Source organism: Camelus bactrianus, chromosome 24 (assembly GCF_048773025.1).
Source record: "Camelus bactrianus isolate YW-2024 breed Bactrian camel chromosome 24, ASM4877302v1, whole genome shotgun sequence".
NCBI classification, from domain to species: domain Eukaryota; kingdom Metazoa; phylum Chordata; class Mammalia; order Artiodactyla; family Camelidae; genus Camelus; species Camelus bactrianus.
The window spans coordinates 203044-225233 of NC_133562.1; the positions used below are offsets into that span (position 1 = coordinate 203044).

General features: G+C 53.5%; 1 protein-coding gene across 11 annotated transcripts in view; it reads right to left on the bottom strand.

Moving 5' to 3' along the window:
* LDLRAD4 (low density lipoprotein receptor class A domain containing 4) overlaps positions 1 to 22190 on the bottom strand; it is a 120648-nt gene that overhangs the window by 11593 nt on the left and 86865 nt on the right. The gene's annotated exons all lie outside the window — the stretch shown is intronic.

Genomic DNA, 22190 nt, shown 5'->3' on the forward strand with positions numbered 1-22190 from the left:
TTTAAGGAGCGGTGCTCAGCACGTGGGCCAGGGCGGCCCCAAACCCCGGGACAGGTGCTTTCTGCACCTTCGCCCTGGGCCCAGCCACACGCAAGGGCGGGCGGTGCTGGCAGAACGGCCCAGCCAGCCAGCCTGTGGTAGCACAGGCTCTGTGTCAGAACAGTGTCTAGGATGTCTGGCATTCTCCGTAAGAACTCCAGAATCCCTTAGGACTTCTAGGTGCCATATGTTATGGAGGAATTCTAATTCTGCCTCCTGGAAAACTTGAGCAGACTCTTCTTAAAGACAGAACTGTGAAGATGTCGCTGGTCCACCCCATGACCTGGCCCGCATGCTCTCTTGCTGGCCTCCCCAGTAAAGGCAGACACCGGGGAGGACAGTCCTGGCGCTGGAGAGATCCGAAAACAGCTGTCCACGTCTGCTGCCTGCCTGCTGCCAGGCTCAGCCCCTGGCTCTCCCAGGCCGGCTTCTCCCCCCAGCACAGCTGAGCACCAGTGCCTGCAGAACAGAGCTCATTTCAGGGATGGCAGAGACGGCCCGCTCTGGCCACGTCATACTTCAGGTGAAACACATACCTACTGAGTGTTTTAAAGTTTAAAACATTCAATGTAGCTCTCAAAAAAAAATTTATTTTGCTTTTCAAATATACAACATTTCTCAATTTCACTGCAAGAGCGAAGAACCAGCACAAGCTGCCCTCCTTCTGGATGGGCCACATAAAATGAGGCTCAAGGTGTTTGTGACCAGACCCCATGGCTGCCTGCTCCAGCTCCCAGCTCTTGGTCCCACACAAACTCTGACCACCCTCGGAAGATGAGCCTGCCTGCAAGCGGACAACATGCACGCCTGCGCACACACGTGTGTGCTGCTGCTGAATTACAGCAGCCTGGGTCACTGCTTCTGCGAACGCCAAGGCTGTGGTCCCTCTCAGAAGACAGCATTTCCCAGACCATCTGAGTGCACGGAGGCACCCACTGTCACCTCTGCTCTGTCCTGCTTCTAATTCCTAGGATGTGTCCACAGTCCCCAGACCTTTCATTCCTGGTTTTGGCAAAAGCATAATTTCATCAGAAGCTGAGATAAAAGTTGGGGGCCCCTGCACCCCATTTACTGAACTGGGACTCGAGGACACAGTTTTGGATGAAGCAGAAAAAGCAGCTTTATTTCTTTGCAGGCAAAGGAGGTCACAGTGGGCGAATGCCTCTAAGACTGTGCACCTGCTTGGGACAGAAGGCCAGGGGTTTTATAGTAAAAATTCAACAGTTCAAGGGGTGGAACTAGTTTCCACAGAGATCACATACAGGTAACAAATTGTTGCAAAGTTCTTATTTTTCACAGATGGAGGGGTCCCCTTTCCTCCACTGGGTATGAAGTTCACCTCTGGCTTTGGGACTCTCCTAATATTCTTGTACCTGGAACGAAGGGTGCATAGGAAGGGCCTCCATGGTACAGAGCTCTAGAGAAGAACTTGCGCAGTTTAAAGTCAAGTTAATAAATGGTTTATAGCCTTTTAAGCAGGCTGAGGCCTGCAGCTCGAGCAGCAGGATACCAGGAAACCACAAGGGGTCCAAAACAACTGCAGACACGAGCAGTCAGGGCAAGTTATGAGCAGCAAGATGCACAAACTCCCAACTGCTGTTTCCGAGGTGTCGGGGTCAGGAGGACACCGAGCATGATCCTCGTGCCAGCACCACAGGGGGGGCGGGGGCAGACCACCCAAGCCTCCTGCTGCAGCCCAACCCTGCTCAGCGAGAGCGTGAGAAAACCCCTTCACACCACGGCACAGCTACGCAGTTACAAACACCACTGCAGACGTCAGATGCTCCCGATGTTGACAGCAGGGTCCTGCTCGGTTACAAAGTCAGACCACGTCCCAGGGTTTTAGTTATACTGCCTCAGACGACACCTACAGCAAACGCTGGAAAAGCCACAGGCCAAAATCCCAAGTGACAGTGACTCCAACTCTCAAAGGCCACGTTCCTCCCAGTGTGAGTAAATCACAGCAGGACAGATGCACCTTTTTATGTTCTAAACCGTTAAACGCTGCAGTCTCCCCCGTAACCCTCTGCTGCACACACACACACGAACGTGCCCACACCCACATGCACGTGCAGCCCAGCTCAGGTGCCAGCAGCGCAGGGAGCCTCAGTCCCTTCCAGCTCACACGCCCACCAAGACACGTTTGCAGTTTACATTCTTAACAACTGGGCAAGGGTCTGGGAGTCCACAGAAACCACAGAACTAAAATTACCAGGTTCACACTGCTGGGCAAACTTTAGAAACGGATGAGCCGGAAATGAATGCTGGGCCAAACAAGCGAAAATGCAATTTTGTGGCTGGGTGATCTCTCATTTCTTTTTATAACTGCACAAGTCCCTTCCTCATGTTCCCAAAGAGAAAGCTCCCAAGAACATAGGAGAGTCTCTGGAGAAGACAGAAGGCAAGCGGCCCAGCTGTGCGAAATGTGCCAGACGCCTCCAGACAGCTTAGCGGAGACAAGATGAGCTCGGCAGAAGCTGCACCGCGAGGCAAACTTGTAACAATCAGGTGACGCTGCCTCTCTCCCTGTCGAGGGCTTCCCTGAGAAGCAGCTGCAGTTTAAAAACATGTTTATATTTTTATAACATAGGAAAATGTACGAAATTTAGTGGCCATATTGAGTCCAGAGCCCTGCTTCTGGACAAGGCATGCCCAGTCAACCAGGAGAGGAGGTGACAGGTGGTCGGTCCCAGGAGAACGTGGGGGTGGACAGGCGCCCCGTGTCTGTCAGCAGACACACCAGCACTCATCACCCTCGGGGCCCGGAGTCCTCCCAACAGCCAAGGTGGTGCTTCCATTGGCATCTGAGCTGGTTCCAAGAACAAGCCCCGCGGGGGCAGCCGGCACTCCCCACACCACCCGCTGTCGTGTGGGGATGAGGTCCCTGGGCTCCTGCAGGTACAGAGAGCCCAGTGAGTGGTTCTGACGGAGAATCCAGGGCCTGGAGGTGTCTGCCAAGCTGGGGCAAGGGGTGGGGCAGTCAGTGAGCGCAGGAGTGGAGTGCTGGACAGGCTCAACCGCTGGAGCAGAGAGGTCAGAGGCGGGGTCTGGGGTTGAACCCAGGGGCCAGGAGTTGGAGCGCCATCCTGGCAGAGAAAAGATGCTGAAGGGGTGGGGCAGGGGCTAGGGCACATGCAGCAGAGGCCAGAGAAAGGAGACTGGTCCGGAGGCCCCTCAAGTTGCCCCGAGGAGGGCGTCCATAGAAATGAGACACGTGTAAGCACAGAGTAGGGGGTAAGCTCACCATTACTAAGGCAGAGGCATTTCTGGGATTCAGGGAGGGGAGGGGGGAATGGAGAGGCACCAGGAGGGACCCGCCCTGTAAGAAGAGTCTGACTCGTACCAAGTGCACACAGCCCAGCTGATGTGCGTGGACTGCATTCCAAAGTTCAGACAAAAGCCAGCAGTTGCAACTGGGGACTAATTTTTCTATGGAAAACACACACCACAAAAGGTGGGGTGGCATCCGGGACACCCTGTGGAAGTGTCTTCAATCCATGTGTCACTAAAACACATGTTACAGGAAAGGCAGCATTTCAGCCCTAATGCACGCAGCCTCTGGACACCTCGTCTGGGAGCCCAGCCCGACGGCACTGTCTCCCCAGCATAAACCTCCAGTTCAGATGAGCCCAGGGCCTCCGCACCCAGCAGTCACACCAAGCGCACATCCTTCAGCTGCATGCAAGAAAAGGGACTCCACTCCCTCCCTTCCCGCCCAGCCGGTTACCCGTCAAGGAGGGAGCCAGCGTGGGTGACCGGGCTCCAGGCTCAGCAAGGGAGGGGGGCACCTTCCACGCAGTCAGAGGACTCCACGTGAGAAGTCAGGTGACCGTGACTCGGTTACTCCTTCTTTCATGAGTATTTTCTGGGTTTCCCATGTTCATAAAGCCCCAGTATCACTTTAAACAAACAGCTCATTATCACCAACCTGCAGCACTTACTGGTCCACTGCGACCCCTGACTCAGAACAGACCTGGGGCTCTTTCAAGCTGGTCGCTGCATTTTCACGGGTTCTGTTCTGAGCTCCTGTATCAACCCTCACTGGGTTTCAGCTTATTTTTCATCCCAGCTTATTTTCATGTCAGAAAACAAAAGCACTCAAGCTGAACACACCAGTCAGCCAGCCAAGCACCTCATTCAGCTGTGTTCAAGATGTGCCTACATCCCCGCCAACACTGCATGTCTCCACTACTTCTCCCAAGGGGGCTGCGTCCCCTTCCTCTGAGGGTGACAGTTCCACGAGTTTCTTTCCTACAGGTCCCCCAGCTCCTCTGGGAGCCAGAACCAGGCTCAGCAAACCCCACCTGGAGGAGGACAGTGCTGGTGGTGGGGACATGCTGGCCTGGGAGGCCCGAACGTGGGACTGGGAAGTCACTCTCATTTCCCAGGACAAGCAGGATCCCAGACCAGTCACTGCAGTTTGGGGGCACTCTCCAACGTGCCCCACAAATATGTGACAGTAAGGTGGTCATTTGTCAGAAAGATGATGCAGCCACTTGCTTTACTTGTTTCCTAAGGCACCTACCAAGCTTGTAGCAAAGTGCTCTTAGCCAAGAATTCACAGGTGGGCTTCAGGGTTGGGGTACGAACCCCGAACTACACCTGAAACTTGGTGTCCTTGCGCCTTCCTGGGGTGAGGACCGCTGGCCTGCATCGCACTCTCCAAGCTTAGGAATTGGTGGTTATGAGAGATCAGTTCTCCTGCTCGACCCCAGCCCACCAACAAAAGCAGAAAGTGCAGCTGCTCCTCTCCCGTCCCAGCCCCGGTGGGCGTGGAGGCCCTGCACTGTCTCCCCAGTTAGTCTGCCGTCAGCACGTGGGGAAGACGGCACCCGGGCTCCCACGGCCTGCACCCGCTGAGTGCAGGGCTAGCCCCCAGTTCCCAAGGCCTGACCCTAACCGTTGCAGTATTTGTCCCATTTCCCAAATCCAACGTCTTTCAGTCAACGCAGGTGTTAACAGCCCAGGAGCTGGCTTTCCCGTGGGTAGCCCTGTTTCTCTTTCCCTCCACATCTGCTGCAGATCACAGTGGTTAAACCAGAAGAAATCTGGGACTAGTCTCGTGCAAATTCAGATACTTAAGAAAAAGGCTAAACCATGAAGGAAAAAATGCTACCAGGAAATTAAGCATAGGACTTATTTGGTTAAGTATAAGGTCAAGATGTCCAATAATACTTTTAAAACTTCTGCTAAGGGTTCCTTTCCACAGAAAACCACACATCGTTTTGCTCAGTGCTGTCAACCCTTTCTTCAAAGCCAGGCCCTCACTGCCACGAGCCGACAGCTCCCAAGCGGTGCTCACGGCCCACCGCGGACCTCCCTCCCAAGCAACCACGGACCCCTCACTCAACACTCCACCCTGTGAGGCCACAGCCCCTCCTGTCCTGCCGCTGCCGTGAGGACGTGGACCCACCACACCTGTTCTCTCTCCCAACCAGGCTGAAGGTCCCAGCCCGAGGCGCCGGGGGCACAGCAGAGGCTGGGACTCACCTCCCTGACCTCGCATTTATCCTCTGGTGCAGAAGCTTCGATAAAGCAGCCGCTCATTCCAATCAGAAGTGTTTAAAATCAGAAATATCAGAACACGACTTGGTGACCATTAAAAGGACAGGCTAAAGAACATAAATACAAAACAGAAACAGACTCATAGACATAGAATACAAACTTGTGGTTGCCAAGCGGGAGGAGGGTGGGAAGGGACAGACTGGGAGTTTGAAATTTGTAGATACTGACAGGTATATGTAGAATAGATAAACAGGATTATACGGTATAGCACAGGGAAGAACGTACAAGATCTTGTGGCAGCTCACAGCGCAAAAGGCGGCAACAGTGAATATGTGTATGTTCATATAAAACTGAAAAATTAATATAACACTGTCAAACGACTGTAACTCAATTAAAAGAAGAAAAAAAAAAGGACAGGCTATAAACCGGGCAAGGACCTACTCTCCCGAACTTTGCCGTAACTTCTAGGAGACAAAATTCCCTCCCAAAGACTTTCTTTATGATAACCCTCCCTCTAAACGCCTCCTTTGTATTTGTGAGAGTTTTTCTTTCTTTTAAGGGTGGTCAGTGACTCGCTGGGGATGGCAGAAAAAAAATGGGATGACAATCACTTCTCACTTCAAAACAGCTCTGTGCCCTAGAGAGATATTACATGGGGGCAGGAGACAAAAGGGAGTCACAAACACTGCCACCGGGAACATAAGCTCCAGCTCCGAACGCTTTCCTTTTGGCTCCTGCTTGGACCTGGCAGAGGCTGGCTCAGGAGAAACAGGAAGGTCTTTGTTCGTAAAGCAGCACAGCACTTTGTGACCTGCCGCAGTGGCCCCCTTCTGTGCTGTGGCGTCCAGAGTCCCAGCTGAGTGCGGCAGCCTGGGAGGCGAGCCCTGAGACGGGAAGGAGCCGGAAAAGCCACAGGTGCCGTGTTCCTGGAGCACTGAGGTGCCAAGTGCAGGGACAGAGATGAACAGGGCAGGGAGCCAGTGCCGCGTGAGGAAGACGTCCAGGCCCAAGTGCCACGATGTGCCACGGGTCTCAGCACAGTCTGGACGGCATGCTAGAGTGAGCGGCTGCTCTCCTGGGGCCAGGATGGCACCAGAAGTGCTGTCTTGTCTTCACCCAAGAACTGTGGCCCAGTCACCTTCTGCTTTTTCCTGCCAGACTTTCTAATAATACAGAAATAGTCCAGTAATGGTAGCACACATCACTAAATCTGACGGTAGACGTACCGCTGCAAACCCGTCCCATCTGCAGAGGAGTGAGCCTCTGGGAAGACCTCCTTCCACTAGGTGGTCGCTTCCACGTCCTCAGCAGCCCAGGGTCTCCACCCAAGGCTGCCTGGGAAGCCCACCAAGCTCACTTTGGTGCAGACATGGGCTGGAGAGATGCAGCATGCCTCCAGGTTTCTGAGCAGGAGCGTGGACACGGGGCACGGGCCCCCCAGCAGACCCGACTGGTGTCACCTCCAGTGCCCGCCATGGCGCACACGTCCCTGCCCTGCATGGCCTTGCTTCCCATCTCTCGAGGCCCACGCCCCCCCACCGACAGCCCCATGTCCTCGCAGACGAACATGTTTTCTCAGCCTACCCGCATCACCTCTCATAGGAGCCTGGCTTCCTCCTGACTTCCAAGAAGAAGTTGAGGAAAACTTTATAGGAGAACCACTGAGCAGCAAACCTTGTGAAGAGACAATTTCTCCCTAGACAGGTCCAGGCAGAAGTGACTACTTCAGGACAGCCCTGGTTCAGACTCCACCTGCTGGTCACCAGGATCGTTACGTAAAAGGTGGCGCGTGCTGGGCGTGGGACACATGACCAGGAACCCTAAGACCATCCAACCATATCGCCCGCTCCCAGTGACTGCTGTCCCCCCTCACACCCTTCTGGGGTTTCCCATCTGACACCAAAGCACGACAGGAGACGCAGGGGCCTCCCAACCAGGACTGAAGGGGCCCTGAACCTTCCAAGGCAGACAGACACAAAGTGAGGGAGAGGCTGAGGGGGGCTCTCCGAGACTCCTTCCTCCCAGAGCCCAGGTCTGCAAGTGCCGTCACTGCACCCAGTCCGCCGCCCGGATCGCAGCCAAGGGCACTCACAGCTGACTTCACCCACGGCGAGCGACGGCCGTGAGAAGGACCATTCTTCTGTTACTCGAAACCCACCAAGAAGCCTGCAACTTCACAGCCATTTTAGCAGCACTAATTACAGCCAACACACGGACACACCTAAATACCCACAGACAGATGACTGCACACTGAAGCTGTGGTACTTCATCCAAGGGAGTACGACGACTCAGCCATAAAAAGAACAAAATAATGCCATTTGCAGCAACATGGATGGACCTGGAGATTGTCATTCTAAGTGAAGTAAGCCAGAAAGAAAAAAAATACCGTATGATATCACTCATATGAAAAATCTAAAAAAAAAAAATGAAACAAATGAACTTATTTACAAAACAAATGACTCACAGACATAGGAAACAAACTTACAGTTCCCAAAGGGGAAAGCGGTGGGGAGAGAGAAACTAGGAGTTTGGGGTTAACAGACACGCACTACTGTATGTGAGACACAAAGGACTGGGTCCTACCGCACAGCACAGGGAACTGCGGTCAGTATCTCGTATTAACCCACAATGGTAAAGAACACATCTGTGTACAACTGAACCACTTTGCTGTATACCTGGAACTGACGCAACACTACAAATCGACTATACTTCAAAACTGAAGGAAACAGAAAACACAAAAACAAAAGGCAACTTCACTGCCCCCCAGTCAACACACTGGCCGCATCTGAAGAATGAAGCACAAGCACTGATGGGGAAATTACTTCCCAGGAGTCTGGTCCTTGGTTCCAGGACAGCACGGCTCCTCCGACCAGGTCAAGGCCAACACAGCAGCGGGCAGGAGGGCGGCTCCCTGTGACCTCCGCGTGGGGACCGCGGGTGGAGACGCACAAACGGCGCTAAGGGCGAAGTCCAGCTTCCTGTGCTTCACTTAGGGTCCTTGGAGGGAACAGAAGCTCCATTTGGGTTCAGGGGTTCTCAGATGTGGGAGCTTTCAGGAGGGAAGAGAAGACATGCTTCCAATGGCCTGAGACCGTGCCCCAGGGTCCTGGGCGCAGGAGGCCTGCAAGGGCCCCAGCCCCGCTTAGGGCTCAGCTCACCTCCCCTGCACGAGGCCACACGTCTCGAGCTGGGGCGGTCAGTGGCATCTCTCCACACAGTGAGCACCCAGTTAGGACAAAGCCCATCCCAGGGCTGAGCCGGAGGGGGGGGGGTGCAGTGAACTCCCCCACCTGCTGGGGTCTTTCCTTGCCTCTCTGGCTCCAACGATGCCCCCCCGCCACCCTGCGGGGCGTTTTCAGAAGCCCTGCGCCTGCTGCAGGGCTGCACTGGCACCGGAGAGGGGAGCCAGACCCCCACTCACTGCTCACCCCTCCTCAGCGGTCACCTGTCTGCATTTCCTTGCTGGAGGACACAAAGGACTGGGGATCACTGACCAGAGCAAACTAAATGCCACCTCCCATCACAGCCTTTTGCTTCAATTTGGTTAAGAATGTGCTTCAAGGCTTAGTGATTTTTAAAAAGAAAAACCACCGGCAAAATAAAACATCATCACCCCTCGAAACGCTTCGGGCCAGCAGCTTCATTCCAACGAAGATCAGCTGCCTTGCCTCACTCATGCATAACAAAGAAAACAAATCAATAAAAGCAAAGAGCACCTCATTCTTCCAGGGAAAACTGAATACAAGCCCATCACATCGTTGATGTCCAAACTGAAATTAACTCAAAGTAATGCTAATTATTAGCACAACAGGTCTTTTTTAATATTTCTTCCTTGAAAAACATAAAGATTCCCTTTTTTACAAGGTGAATGAGCAGAGTTCAACTTATGAAACAGACTGGTTCCCAAACTCCATTTCTAATTGACTTACCCTGCAAGTGACAAGCATGGTTTTCATATGAGAACAAGAGAACAATGACTCCGTGCTGGACAGCCCCGCTCTGCTGCCCTGAACTGCAGGGGCCAGGGGGATGAGGCCGTGGGGCGGGGAGGAGGGGAGGACTCTCTGCTTCCACTGTGTGCTGGCCTCTTAAAGGAAAGCTTCATGTAAGAGCAGCATCTTCAGGCAACACGGCCCGAGCACTGAACTGCCGTCACACCACCCCTCCCTCTCACTGCGAGTCTGCTCCTATTAACGTACTGAAATCACTTTGTTCATAAAATGTCCAGGAACGAATGCCATGCAGGGGATGGGACGAGAAGCAGGTGCAGGACGGGTGGGCCAGGCTCTTCCCTCAGGACTAACAGGAACCATCACCTGCCCCACGGTGACAGGACTCTGTCCCAGGTGCTGGGAAGGCCTGGCGCGGCACCCCCTCACGCAGAGACAAGGTGGGCACAGCTCTGTGAGCACAACCACTCCCCTACGTCAGCTGAGGGTGGCTCTGGTCCCTTCTGTCCTCTGCACAGAATCGGGAACATAGAGGGGGATGCGGGCCAGGTCCCACCCCAGGCCCCAGCCCTGTGCCAGGCCACCTGCTAGGGGAACAGCTCCAGGCAGCACCCCGGCACCGCTGGCGGAGGGCAGCCCTTGGCCATGTGGCCGGGACCTCAGGCCCCGTCCAGCATCCTGAGGGTGACCTGCTGTCTCAGAACTCAGCCAACTGCTGCTCGGGGCCAGCTGGGAGCACGGAGACTCGGCTTCTGCGCAGCTCTGGTCCCACCGGGTGCACTGGCTTCCCCTCCACCAGACACTAGGAGACCCCAAAGACCAAGCAGTATCGGTCTACAAGAGCCTCTAAGATGCGACGAGCTCAGGACACGCCTCATTTTATGGGGGTCGGAGCCACAAGGGCCCATTTCTTTGGCCGTGAGGCTCTGTTTCACGTTGCTGCTTCGAGTTCAAAGTCCTGCTGTCTTGACATGTGACCTTTCTTTTCAGACGAGGGCACCCAGAGCAAAAGCCTTTGCGCCCCAGACAGCAGTGTGCGCACCACAGCCATGCTCGGTGACTCACTACAGATCCCTCAGATCCTCCCTCTTAACGTGTCCCTTCCTCCTTTTTGAGGAGAGGGTAGCGTGGGCAGAGGCCCAGGAAGGAAGAAGAGTCAAACCTGCGCTGTGCTGAAAGGTCCTGCAGGTTCCAGGGGGGACCAGAGGGGTCTGCGATGACAGAAAAACAAGTTTCCAGGCAAACTGCCAAATCAAGAGGAAGGGGAGGCAGTGAGGACAGCGAAAAACAGGAACAGAGGAAAGGTCACTGGGGACCCTCAGGGTGCTGTGGCTAAGTGCTAACTTAGTCCCCACAAAGGTTTTGGGTTTTGCGGTTTTCTTTTGCTTCTTTTTTTTAAAGAAAATAAAAACATTTAAACGAACTGTTTACATTCTTGAAAAACACACATACACAAATCAGGAGAACAGATGAGGAAAAGGTTCTCAGCACTGATCAGGCAGGTCTTATCAGACAAGGAAAGACAAGCAGCCCCAACACGCAGGGACCCGCCGGCTCAGCGGAAGCAAGCTGGTGGCATGGCTCTGGCCTTGTGGCCCACACGGGAGGGCAGAGTGCCGGAGACAAAAGTTGACCTTCGGACACAGCTTACACTTCCTTCTGACAAAAACCAGCCATCTTCCAGCCCAGAACAATGCTCTATTTGCGGGGTGGGAGATAAAATTTCTGTAACTACCTACAAAAAGCATTAAGAAGAGGAGGCACCTGGCAGCCTGAAAATGGTCCGGCTATGACCCGCCCTGGCTCAGAGAACCACTGAGGGCCTTGAAAGGGCATGTGTTTAAAGATCCGTTAGAAACAGGAGTCTGTCCTGTGGCTCTTCCGCCGCCCGTGGGGTCAAGTAGCTGAGGAGCACCTAAGTGTCTGCGATGTGCCACCCCGTGTCAGCAATGGAAGCTGCGACCACCCGTCCTCGGCGACCTGCTGGTGTTCGGACCACGGAGGCACGCTGGGAGGAAGCGCTGCGCCCTGGGTTTCCTTTGCTGAGTGGAAGGAGTGATGTGGAAAAGCACAGAAAACGAGTCTTCTCTCGAGAGCCACAGTGAGGAACAGCCCCTTCCTGTGCCACAGCACCTGGAAAACCACTCCTGTGTGAGCAGATCTGTGGAACCAGGACGCCTAATACTCACCAACAGTTCTTTACGTTGGCCTGGAGGCCGCAGCTGTCCCTAGAAAGACTCTCGTCTGGGTGCTGGAAGGCATCTCTGTAATTCCAGCATCCATGCAAAATTAAACTGGGTCTAATCACCAACCTAGAAAATGTTCTTTGTATTCTGCTTTAAAGATTAATCAGGTGTAAACATACTCGTGCTGCCAAAAAGAATCATCAATTATCCCAGAAACAAAGATGTCTGTCATCCCCAACAATAAAAATATCTTTTACTAAAAAACGCAGAATGACAAAAAATAGTAAACCTTCCACTACACCCAGGGTAAACCATCAGGTCTGTCCCCAAGCAGTCAGAGGCGGGACATGGGGGTTAAGCTTCTTCCCCTCCCGACAGGGACCAGCGACAGAGACCAGCGCCAGTGACCCCCAGCAGCAGAGCAGTCTCAGCTGGGAGGGTGACAGCCGGCTCCAGGGCACCTTCCTGCCCCGGTCTGGCCTATTTTAAGTCTGTAGCAAAGGAAACTTGGCAGCAGAACGTTTCCACAAGTCAGCAGCCCCTTTCCAACTTCAGAACTCACACGAGGGCGCCGCCTGGGAGGCACAGGGAGTGGGGAGGGGAGGGAGCACCAGCTGAGAACTCTGGTCTCCTAAGTTCATCAATGTCCCATCGTAATAGCCTTTACTGAATTTTTTAAATTGAAATTCACTGAAAACAAATTTGAAATGGAAAGGACACAGTTAAGAAGCCAGGGACAAGGGAAAGGCTCAGATCTGACTGACTCAGGTCAGTTACAACATCCAGGGTGGCCAGCCCGGGGGCCAGGGTCGAGGAGGACGCGCACACACCAGCCCACAAACTGGGCACACCGGCCCCTCCGCACAGATGAAGGAACTGCCACAGACAGACACTGAACACTGAGCTGAGGGCACGTGTGTCCAGACGGGACGGAGACGGGACAGTCATGACTGGGCTGCACCTACTTAGCCCCACAGCTCTAGTCTCAGCGACCCCAGAGGTCACAGAGTCTCCACTGTCGGGTAGTGAGTACAATTAAGGAGGTGTGTAACCCTGAGTAGGTATTTCAGACTTTCTGCTTTTCTCTCTTACAATTACTCAGTGTCGTACATCCTTGTTTTTAAGTTTTCTCTAGTATAAGCAAAACAATTACTTAAGAAAAAAACAAAAAAAGAAAAAGAAAACAATTATTTATAATTACAGGAGGATTTGACAATCAGGAAAATCTTTATGTTCAGCTTTTCCAAAATTAATTTCAGACTCACAGTGCGTCCTCCTCATTCACTGTTTCACTGGAGTCAACAGCTCACAAGGCCCAAGGGCCCCAGCACAAACCCTCCTCAGACACAGGTGAATCCCAGTGCATGCGCTGTGAGCAGGACCGCCACTCTCTCGATTTCTCGAGTCACGTTTCCTGACTGTAGTCAGGACCCCTCATAATGGTGAGAGCACGTCCCCCGCTCAGCCCACGTCTCAGCCGCAGTGTTTACTCACATGGCAGAAACCATTTATTTTCTCATTTACCTCTTCTTGAAAATCTCTTAATTATGTCATGTACTCCAACATGAGAAGGTGCTCAAAAATGTAATTACAAGCACAAGATCTTAAGGAGCCGCAACGCGTGCATCTATTTCTCACTGAGAAATTTTCAGAACTCCAAACGTGGCGGTGCCCCAGGAAAAAGCCGGGTGCGACAGTCAAGGTAACAGAGGCTCACTTCAGAGGGCCGACAAGACCATCACCTGCATCGTCCCCCAAAGTACTTCACCTGTTCACATCCAGTTAAAAATCCCCAAGTCCAGGGGAGGGTACAGCTCAGCGGTAGAGCGCAGCTTAGCGTGCACACGAGGTCCTGGGTTCCATCCCCAGCATCTCCATTAAAACACATAATAATAAATAAACCTAATCACCTCCCCCACCAAATAAAAATTCTGGAGTCTTTCAACCCTTCAAAGACAGAACCTACAGAACAGCTATGGGGCAGCCCCACACCCCCGAGACAGGAGCATCGCAAACTGGGACATTTCAGGCCCCCGAGGCCACGGGGCACAATCAGAAGCTTCACAAGGGAGAAGACAGAATCAGATCCTGGATTCTCCCAGGTCACACAGGTTGCAAGTGGGAAACTCGGGACTAGACACACATTAGAAGGTCAGTGTGGAACAGGATGTGGCACTGGCCCCACCGGCTCACAGTCTCCATGACAACTGCGTCCCCTCACCCAGGGCTGTGCCATGTCCTGCCCTCTGGTCAACCACGGCACAGGGGCCACTGCTCCCTGAACACAAAGGCCCCTCTGAATGCCATTCTCAACATAAAAGGTGGAGACTGAGCCCAGACATGATCCCATCAAGGCCCCTTCACAGGTAAGTCCGGAAGGTAAACTACCTGAAACTTCTTGCCTTCTGGAGAAAAGGTTAAATTGAAAAACCATGGATAAGGAGAAAACTTCGATTTTAAAATCCTGTCACTTCAGTGACACTGCCGTCCTGTGGGGTCACAGGAACGTGAGTCCTCAGGCGCCGTTGCGAAGGGCAGCCCCACCTCCGCCACAGCCCGGGGGCGAGACCCATCCCCAGTGCCCACGACTGCCCGGAGCCCCCATCCCTTCCCAACACCTGCTCAGAGGCCACAGGAAGCAGCCGCCGGACGGACTCTTCGTGGTCTGGGCCCCCAGTGGTGTCTGGCTGCAGCGGGCTCCCGCCAACAGACACAAAAACAAAGGGACACTTGCCATCACCTCACCTATCTAGGGCTTCAGTTCCCTGAAAATAACCCCCCAGGTTCCTCAACTTGTTTTGAACGTAAGTTTGGAAAGAAAGAATAAAAGCAAAGCAGGAACTCAGAGTTCTACTTTTTCTGCTGACACTTAACCTGAGAGCTAACAAGTGCCCAACAGGCAGGAAACAGTCAGACAAAGGGACTAGAAAGGGGTCCTGGTTCCTAGGTTTCAACGTCCAGCCTGGTGGGCCCTAAAAGGGCAGACCAGACACTTCACAGACCGACGGATGCCCTGGTCAGAGGGCGCTGGGGCGCTGCCCAGGAACCGGAGCAGTCTCAAAAACCATCAATCCCCCAGCTAGAGGGGACCTCACCGACCACACCCCACTCCTGAGCTGAGGAAACTGGGGCAGGAAAGGCGTGGTTTAGCCAAGGTCACTGAAAGAGTCGCCCCTGGAGCTGCTATGTCGGTCTCCTGACTCTCGGGCAAAGTGATCTTGGTATCCAGACTCTGAGGAAGACGTACACAGATTACAGGTACATACACAGACAGGTGTCTATCCACACATGTACAAGACACGCACACTCATAACGTGTGTATGCGCAGACACGCATGTACTTAGAAATGCCGGTTCTAGACAAACAGAGGCTAACGCTCCTGTCGCGGTATTTAGTGGGTTAGGCTGTAAACATAACTAACGACTTATAGAAACAACATGGCTGAAGTGGGCAGACCCTGTCCACAAACGCTGTCTCACGCCAGGCACACGCCCCAGTCCCCGCCTCCGCTCACGGGCCGGGGACCAGGCACCTAAGGAGCACCTCAGTGACCCCGTGGCATCCTTCTGAAGCAGCCCTTTGTTACTGGTCCACAATTATTTACTGCAGAAAAGGAAAGGAGGGCCTCTCCCTCAAGAGACCTTTACAGCCACAGGTGGTGGGTTCACAGACTAGACAAGGATCACTTTTATCTACATCACGATTTCACACAGGTCTGGCAGACTGCGGGCGCTCCCACACTCTCAAGCAGCAGCAGCAACTCATCTAGTGATGGTGACAACATTTAAGTTCCTGAAAATTGGGAAGATGTTCCTGAGAAGAAAAGCATCAACTGGGCAGCTGTGGCCCAAGTAGAAGAGCAACGACTCCCCGAGCGACTGCTCCACGGCGCCTTCACCCAAAGTGGCAGAGCGACGTCCTCCCCGAGCGTCCGCTCCGCGACACCTTCACAGCCGCCCCGCTGGTCAGAGGAGCCCAGGTGAGAATGGAGAACCGAGGCCACAGCAGGGGCGTCTGTGTGCCACCCCCCCACCCCCACCCCCGCCTGGGGTTGGTCTCCTTCCTCTTCAGAGCACATCACTTCTTGTTTCCTTCTGCCAGAGAGGCGTCTCCTGGAAAGTACACTTGCGTGCAGTCCACCCGTGGTTCAGTCCTGCTCCAATCTCCCTAATCTATTTCTGTACAAGGGCAAGAATTTCAACCAGCTGGGATAATACACAAGTTGTGTGATGTGCAGATAAAACTGGCAATGGTTGCTTAGAAACTGACAACAGTGTGATCAATAGGCAATTCCCCCAAGCGTCCTGCCCCAACACCTTTCCAACTGACAATCAGAGTTGAAAAAGCTATTCATTACTCTTCAGTATGTGAAATCCCTTGTACCTTGGACAATGATTCGTTTCTGTTTAAAAACTTTTTTAAAATGTCAAATTCAGAGTGGAAATGAGATTTGTCATCAAGAATCTGGGGACCCGGCGTCCAGTATCTGGAGGTTCTGCGACTCGACCAGAGTGGAGATGAGCGCGGGGGGACTCGTACGGCGATGATCACATGCCAGGTGTCAGGATGGGGGGCATTTCTTAGCTTGTTTCTGAGCAACTTCTGGTCTCCCTATAAAAACCCTCCTCTAAAGGAAACCACCTTTAGACGCTAGTTTTTTGAGAAGCTCAAGTTTCGATCAGGACCTTTTTCAAAGTGTAGGCAAAGTCTACTACTTGCTTACTGTTTTCTTAGGCCTGATAACTGGTCTGGAACACCCAGGATTTCACAGGCTGATTTTCACCACAATACACTGACAATACCTATGCTTTACAGAGCTGGATCACCGCTTAGGGGGCGCTCCCTTTAGAGAGGGGGAGGGGAGTAACTTCCAGTGGAGAAAGCTGACAGGCACCACCTCAGCCAGGCCCAAGGCCGTAACCCACACTGACGGGGATCGCCAAAGACTAGCAGGTCCTCAGCAACGGCCAATCCCCCATCGTGAAATCTTCCAAATGTATTTCCTCTTTTCCTATTGGCATGTCTTTAACACCTGAAATTCCTTTCCCTTCAAATTAATCAGTCTGCAAATTATCAATCTGTGACTGACCAGCCAGGGCACGAATACTTTCCAAAACTATCACTTGCTGCAGGCCGAGTGGGTAACTAACCTGACGCTTATTAACAAAGACCACATTTCCTCTGTGATAATGAAGCCACGAGGAAGACACCAATGAAGCTATTAGAACGAAACAGAAGAGACTACTGACACACAAAAAACTGCTTACCAACCTTCTTAGAAAATAGCGCAACTGCCGAGCAGGTTCCCAGTGACCGTGTGCCAGGCTCACCCCCACCAGGAAGCAGGGGGGGCGCAGCCGTGAGCCCCGGCCGACCCCGCCTCCCCCGTAGTTCGGGACGGCTGTGCAGCTGCAGCGAGCGTCTCGGGGGCTCCACCGGCTCACTCACCAGGACAGGCCCAGTCATCTTCAACTCAAACACCAACTGACCTACATCTGTCCATTCCCAAAGGGAACAGCTGCTGTCTACATTACTGAGCCGGCAACAAAATTTAGACATTCCGTAGCTTGCTGTCTTCTAGCTCATTTCAAGTGAAAACAGTAACACGGAGTCAACGATTATCTAATACTGCATTCCACAGTAAGAGGATGACAAGACGTTTCATCACAAGCAATCCAGCAGAGTAACTCCCAGAAACAGAAAGAGGAGAGGAGATGAGGGGGTGGGGAGGCCGGCTACCCTCCCCGCAGCCGGGCCCAGCTGTGTCCCAAACTGGCCCAGGAAGGCAGCACTCCAGCAACAGGACTCAGCTGTCACTCTTTCCTCTTCCAGATCACGTTAAAAGATAACACAACTGAAGTTCACACTCGATTCAGATTTCCTCAGTTTTCACCTAATGTCTTTCCCTGTCCCAGGATCCATCCAGGGACCACATTACCTTCAGTCACCGTGTCTCCCTAGGCTCCTCTGGGCTGCGACAGTTTCCCAGACTTCACTCGTAGCTGACGATCTTCGCAGTTTTGCAGAGGACTGGTCAGGTGTTTTGTTGAATTCTCCCAGACTGAGATTTGTCTGACTTTCCCCAACATGATCAGACTGCAGTTATGGGACTGGGCGGAGGAAGACCACAAAGGCCAAGTGTCACTTTGTCACACTGTGTCAAGAGTCCACGCTGTCAGAGACTTGCCACCGCCGCTGTCCCCGTGCTCACCTGGCCCAGGTGCTGTCAGGTGCCGGCACTGTGAGGTTCCTCTGCCCACCCCCCATCTGTTTGAAAGGCAGACATTACGCACAACCCAGAACTGAGGAGTGAGGAGCTATACTCCCCGTCCTTGGGGGTGGAATATGGACATAAATTACTGATTACCTTTTTAAAATATGCACAGATGGAAATTACTCATTAAAATATTATTTTCAATGGTCAAGGTACCAAAATTTAAATTCTGCCTTAATGTTCCTGAACATCCATTTTCCCTGAAGGAAATACTGATATTAAAATAAAGGGCAACAGTTCACTGTAGCAGAAAATTACGTAGATCATTTCAAAGCGTCTCTGGTGTCCATTCTGTTCACCCCCTTTCCAAAGCAGACCTGGCCATATAACGGTGAAATATTAACAGAAAAGGCCCTGTCTAAAGCTGTATTTGAAACTAAATGCTTGAAACTAAATATGTGACACTAAATGCTTTGCACTACCAAAACATACAACTATTTTACTTAACGTAAGTGGGTTTCCTGACTTATAAAAACACATGAAACAATCTGCTGCATTCTCAGTTATATACACTACTGGGGCCTAATTCTCAATTCTGGCCATAATTTGTAATGTTTTCATATGGGAATTATGTTTTTAAGTTCAAACAGCTGATGGTGAGCGAACAGCTGGAACACTAAGTGTCTGCAGCGGCTGCATAGCCGGCAAGCCGCCGGGTCAGCCTGCTGGGTTAGTAACCACTTACGTAGGGAGCTCCTGCTGTGTGCCCAGCGAAGGGCCAGAGGAAAACGAAGCGACTGTATTCTCTGTTAAAGCACAAGATAGGCCACGGGACAATGGACCAACTGCCAGCAACCTGACCAGAACAGCGAGCAGGAGCAAGACACAGAGAGGGGCAGACGGGCAGACGCGCAAGCAGAGTCTCAGACGGTGAGGCCTACTCAGCTCTCTGCCATGTCAAGGGCCACAACAGTGACCAACTGCAGCCCCCAGGTCACGCGCCACATGCGGGTATGGTCAGGGCCGCCGGGACCGAGCCATGGTGTGGCTCCTGCATGAAGCACAGGTGCCTGCGAGCAGCAGGCGTGGATGCCACAGGCTCACAGCGCAGGCACTGAGGACGAAGACCCACTCAGCCCGGCTCCCAGGCCAGGCACCCTGCTCCTGGCACCGCTCAGGAGCACAGCGTTCCAGCCTCAGAAGATGGAAAAGACTGACGTTCAAATCACGCAAATACTTAGTTTTGAAGAAACCGATCCTCTTAATTTAAGATTCTTCTAAGTCTAGGTCTGTGTGAGGGCAGTCCGCAGACAGGCTCTGAGGGTGTCCCTCCTAAAACCTCGTCTCGCATCTTCAGACGCTGCTCTGTCACCACAGCCAGCGTGCAGACGCCCAAGTGAAGCTCCACAAACTCATGCCTTCGGCAGTGTGCAGACAAGGTCGTGAACACTCCAGTGTATGAGCATTCAGCATGCACAGAACAGCAGACCTCTGTTTGTGAACAAAACACTGGTGTTGCTCGTGACACTGAGCAAAGCACCAGCTGTGAGCCCTTCACTTCCTTCCGTCTATTCCACACCCACAAACAATTCTAACTCTGTCCCAGGCCTGCAGGGATTTAGACTCAACTGGAATGTCACATTTACTAAAAATAGATAAAGCAAGATACTAACCTTTTATCTTTTAAAATTCTTCCCTGAGAATAGATTAGGAACAGGTGAAGTCTTAACTAATCCACATAATACAGTGAACAAACAAACCTGACGTCGACTCTCCGCTCCCACCAGGCTGTCAGCACCAGCCCTGCCCAGGCCCCACTCCGCGTTTGCACAGCGGCGCCGTGGAAGACCCTGCGCTGTGCCCGAGTCGGGGCAGCGGCAGCACCCACAGAAACAGGAAGCTCCTCTGGGCAGCCCCACTTCCCCCCGACCCGGTGCGGTGCCGGCCTCCTGCACTCACGGCCCTCTCCCCCCAGGGAGGCTGTCCCCATCTTCTCCATCCATCCTGAGCCCCTCCCACTGTCTGAGTGTCAGGACAACTCCAGGCAGACGTGGAGAACCACGTGGATCAACGGCTTCTTCAAATGGACGGACACTGGCAGTGACGAGCGCCTCAGGGCTCCACGCAGAAGCAGCGGCCCCTCGGGGTAACTCGGGCACATCGCTACCAGGTTGGACTCTGTTTGGGGGCCCAGAGTTTTGGTTCATCTGACAGGGAGGCCCACCTGACTCAGACATCTGTTTCATTACACAAGCTGAACTCTGTAAAAGGAGGGAGGAAGGAATGGACTATTTGCTGAGTGTCCATCACACACTGGACACCGTGCCAGGGGATTTACTCAGTTAGCTCCCACAGCATTTCCGTGAAGTCAGTTCATTATCTCCATGTACAGATCAGGAAACTGAGGTTAAAAGAAATGAAGTTAACCCTTTCAAGGGCACGTACTCAGTGACCACGGATACCCTGGAGTCTGTGGGAACAGGTGGGCCCGTGTCACAGAGTGGGAATACACGCAGCTCACAGGTGGCCCCTGAGCGACACAGTGTGGAGAGCGTGGGCCCGCCTACACACGCGCTTTCCGCAGTAAACACACATGACCACAGAGGTGGCTGCCTGAGTCCACGGATGCAGAACCTCGGATGCTGAGGGCCGGCTCTAAGTCACACACGGACTTCTGACCGCGTGCAGGGTCGGCGCCCCAACCCCGCACAGTCCAAGGGTTAACCGTACACTGTAATCTGTGCCTGGAGCAGGCGTCTCTGAGATGGTCCACCCATCCTCTGTCACCCCTGCTGCCGGCACTTGTCCAGAGAGACACGTTAGGGCCCTTATAGCTGAAAAGCCTTCGCTGCTTTCTGCTCAGAATCCTCTGTCATTTCTCCAAGCTCTGGCGTTCAATCCGAATCTCCATCAGCCAGACAAGTAAACTCCCTGAGACGCTGCCAGCTTAGAAGGATAGGTGAGAACCTTCTGCCCTCACTTGGTCTGACAGGTGTTTCATAAATGATCTCTCAGGTGCTGCAGTGAAACCACAGCCCAGTACAGCTCCGGGGACCCTGGCATTTTCCACTCGGCAGGGAAGCTACTGCGGCTCAGACAGGGCGTTGCACGCTCCCTCCCCGGCAGGGGGGCAGGGGGGCAGGGGGGCGGCGGCCGGGCCCACCCCTGGGCCACGCCTCCAGCAATGGGGGCCCGGCCCCCCAGCAGCCCCAGGGAACATCGGAGGCTCCTCACGTTTGAACTTTCCCCAGTGAAAGAAGGGAAGGAAGATCGTAATTTAATTACGTCTTGACCACTTAATAGAAAAGAGGTTTCCAAAGAAGAAAAGCCGCCCACCCACAGGAAGCCTGCGCTGAGCGGGCAGCTACAAGGCGGCAGGGTCTCGGAAGAGTCTGGATGAAGAAAATACACCACATGAATTCCGGGACCTTCTGGTGAGGAAACACTTCCCCAGAGGACTGACCTGCGGACTGTGAGGGGGGAGCCCTGTGGTGACACCACCCAGCGTGTTTCTCTGGTTAGGGTCAGGGCCAAATTCCTGACCCTCCAACACAGAGAAGACCCCTCTGTCTGCCCAATTTAACCCCCAACCAGACTGCAGGGGCAGCAGGCGAGCGGACCCCCAGCGAAGGCCGCCCACCCGCACGGAGGAGGGAACTGCTCTCAGGCAAGGGGAGACGCGGGCAGTGCGTGGCAGCTCCTGCCACCCAAGGGGACTGAGACACATCATTACACTGCTTTACTCAGAAGCAGCCACCGGGCCAGGGGCTGTGCTGTCACACCGGCCCCGTGGGACAGGCACGAAGTGATTCGTCCAGCCACGTGGCAGAGCTGCCCTACACAGCCGGCCGTGCTCTGGCAGGAAGGACAGCGCCTCTTACGAGGATGGAGTTCCCCAACAAGAACCCGTCACAATCAGCCACCACAAGCAACGGGTATCTCTGTGGGAACGCGGGCCCTGGATGGCAAACCAACAGCCAGACCACAGCTCACACCCAGCCTCTCGCTGAAGACAGGTGTGCCTCGTGCAAGGCTTCCTCGCCTCAAGGACACCACTGCTCACTTAAAGACGCCGGACAGTCTTCCTTCTGCACGGCCTGCCCTTTCTCATCTCCTGCTGATGTGCAGTGTGCAAGGCCCCAGGACAAAACAAAATCCACTTGACAGCAGGCCTCACTCACGACATGCGGGCTCAGCGTCTGGGCCCCGAGCACACCCGCCTCCCGCCTGTGGGCCTTCGGGTACGCTGGGCGGCTTAGACTGAACCCAGAGTCTCCTCCACAGCCAGGAAGTCCT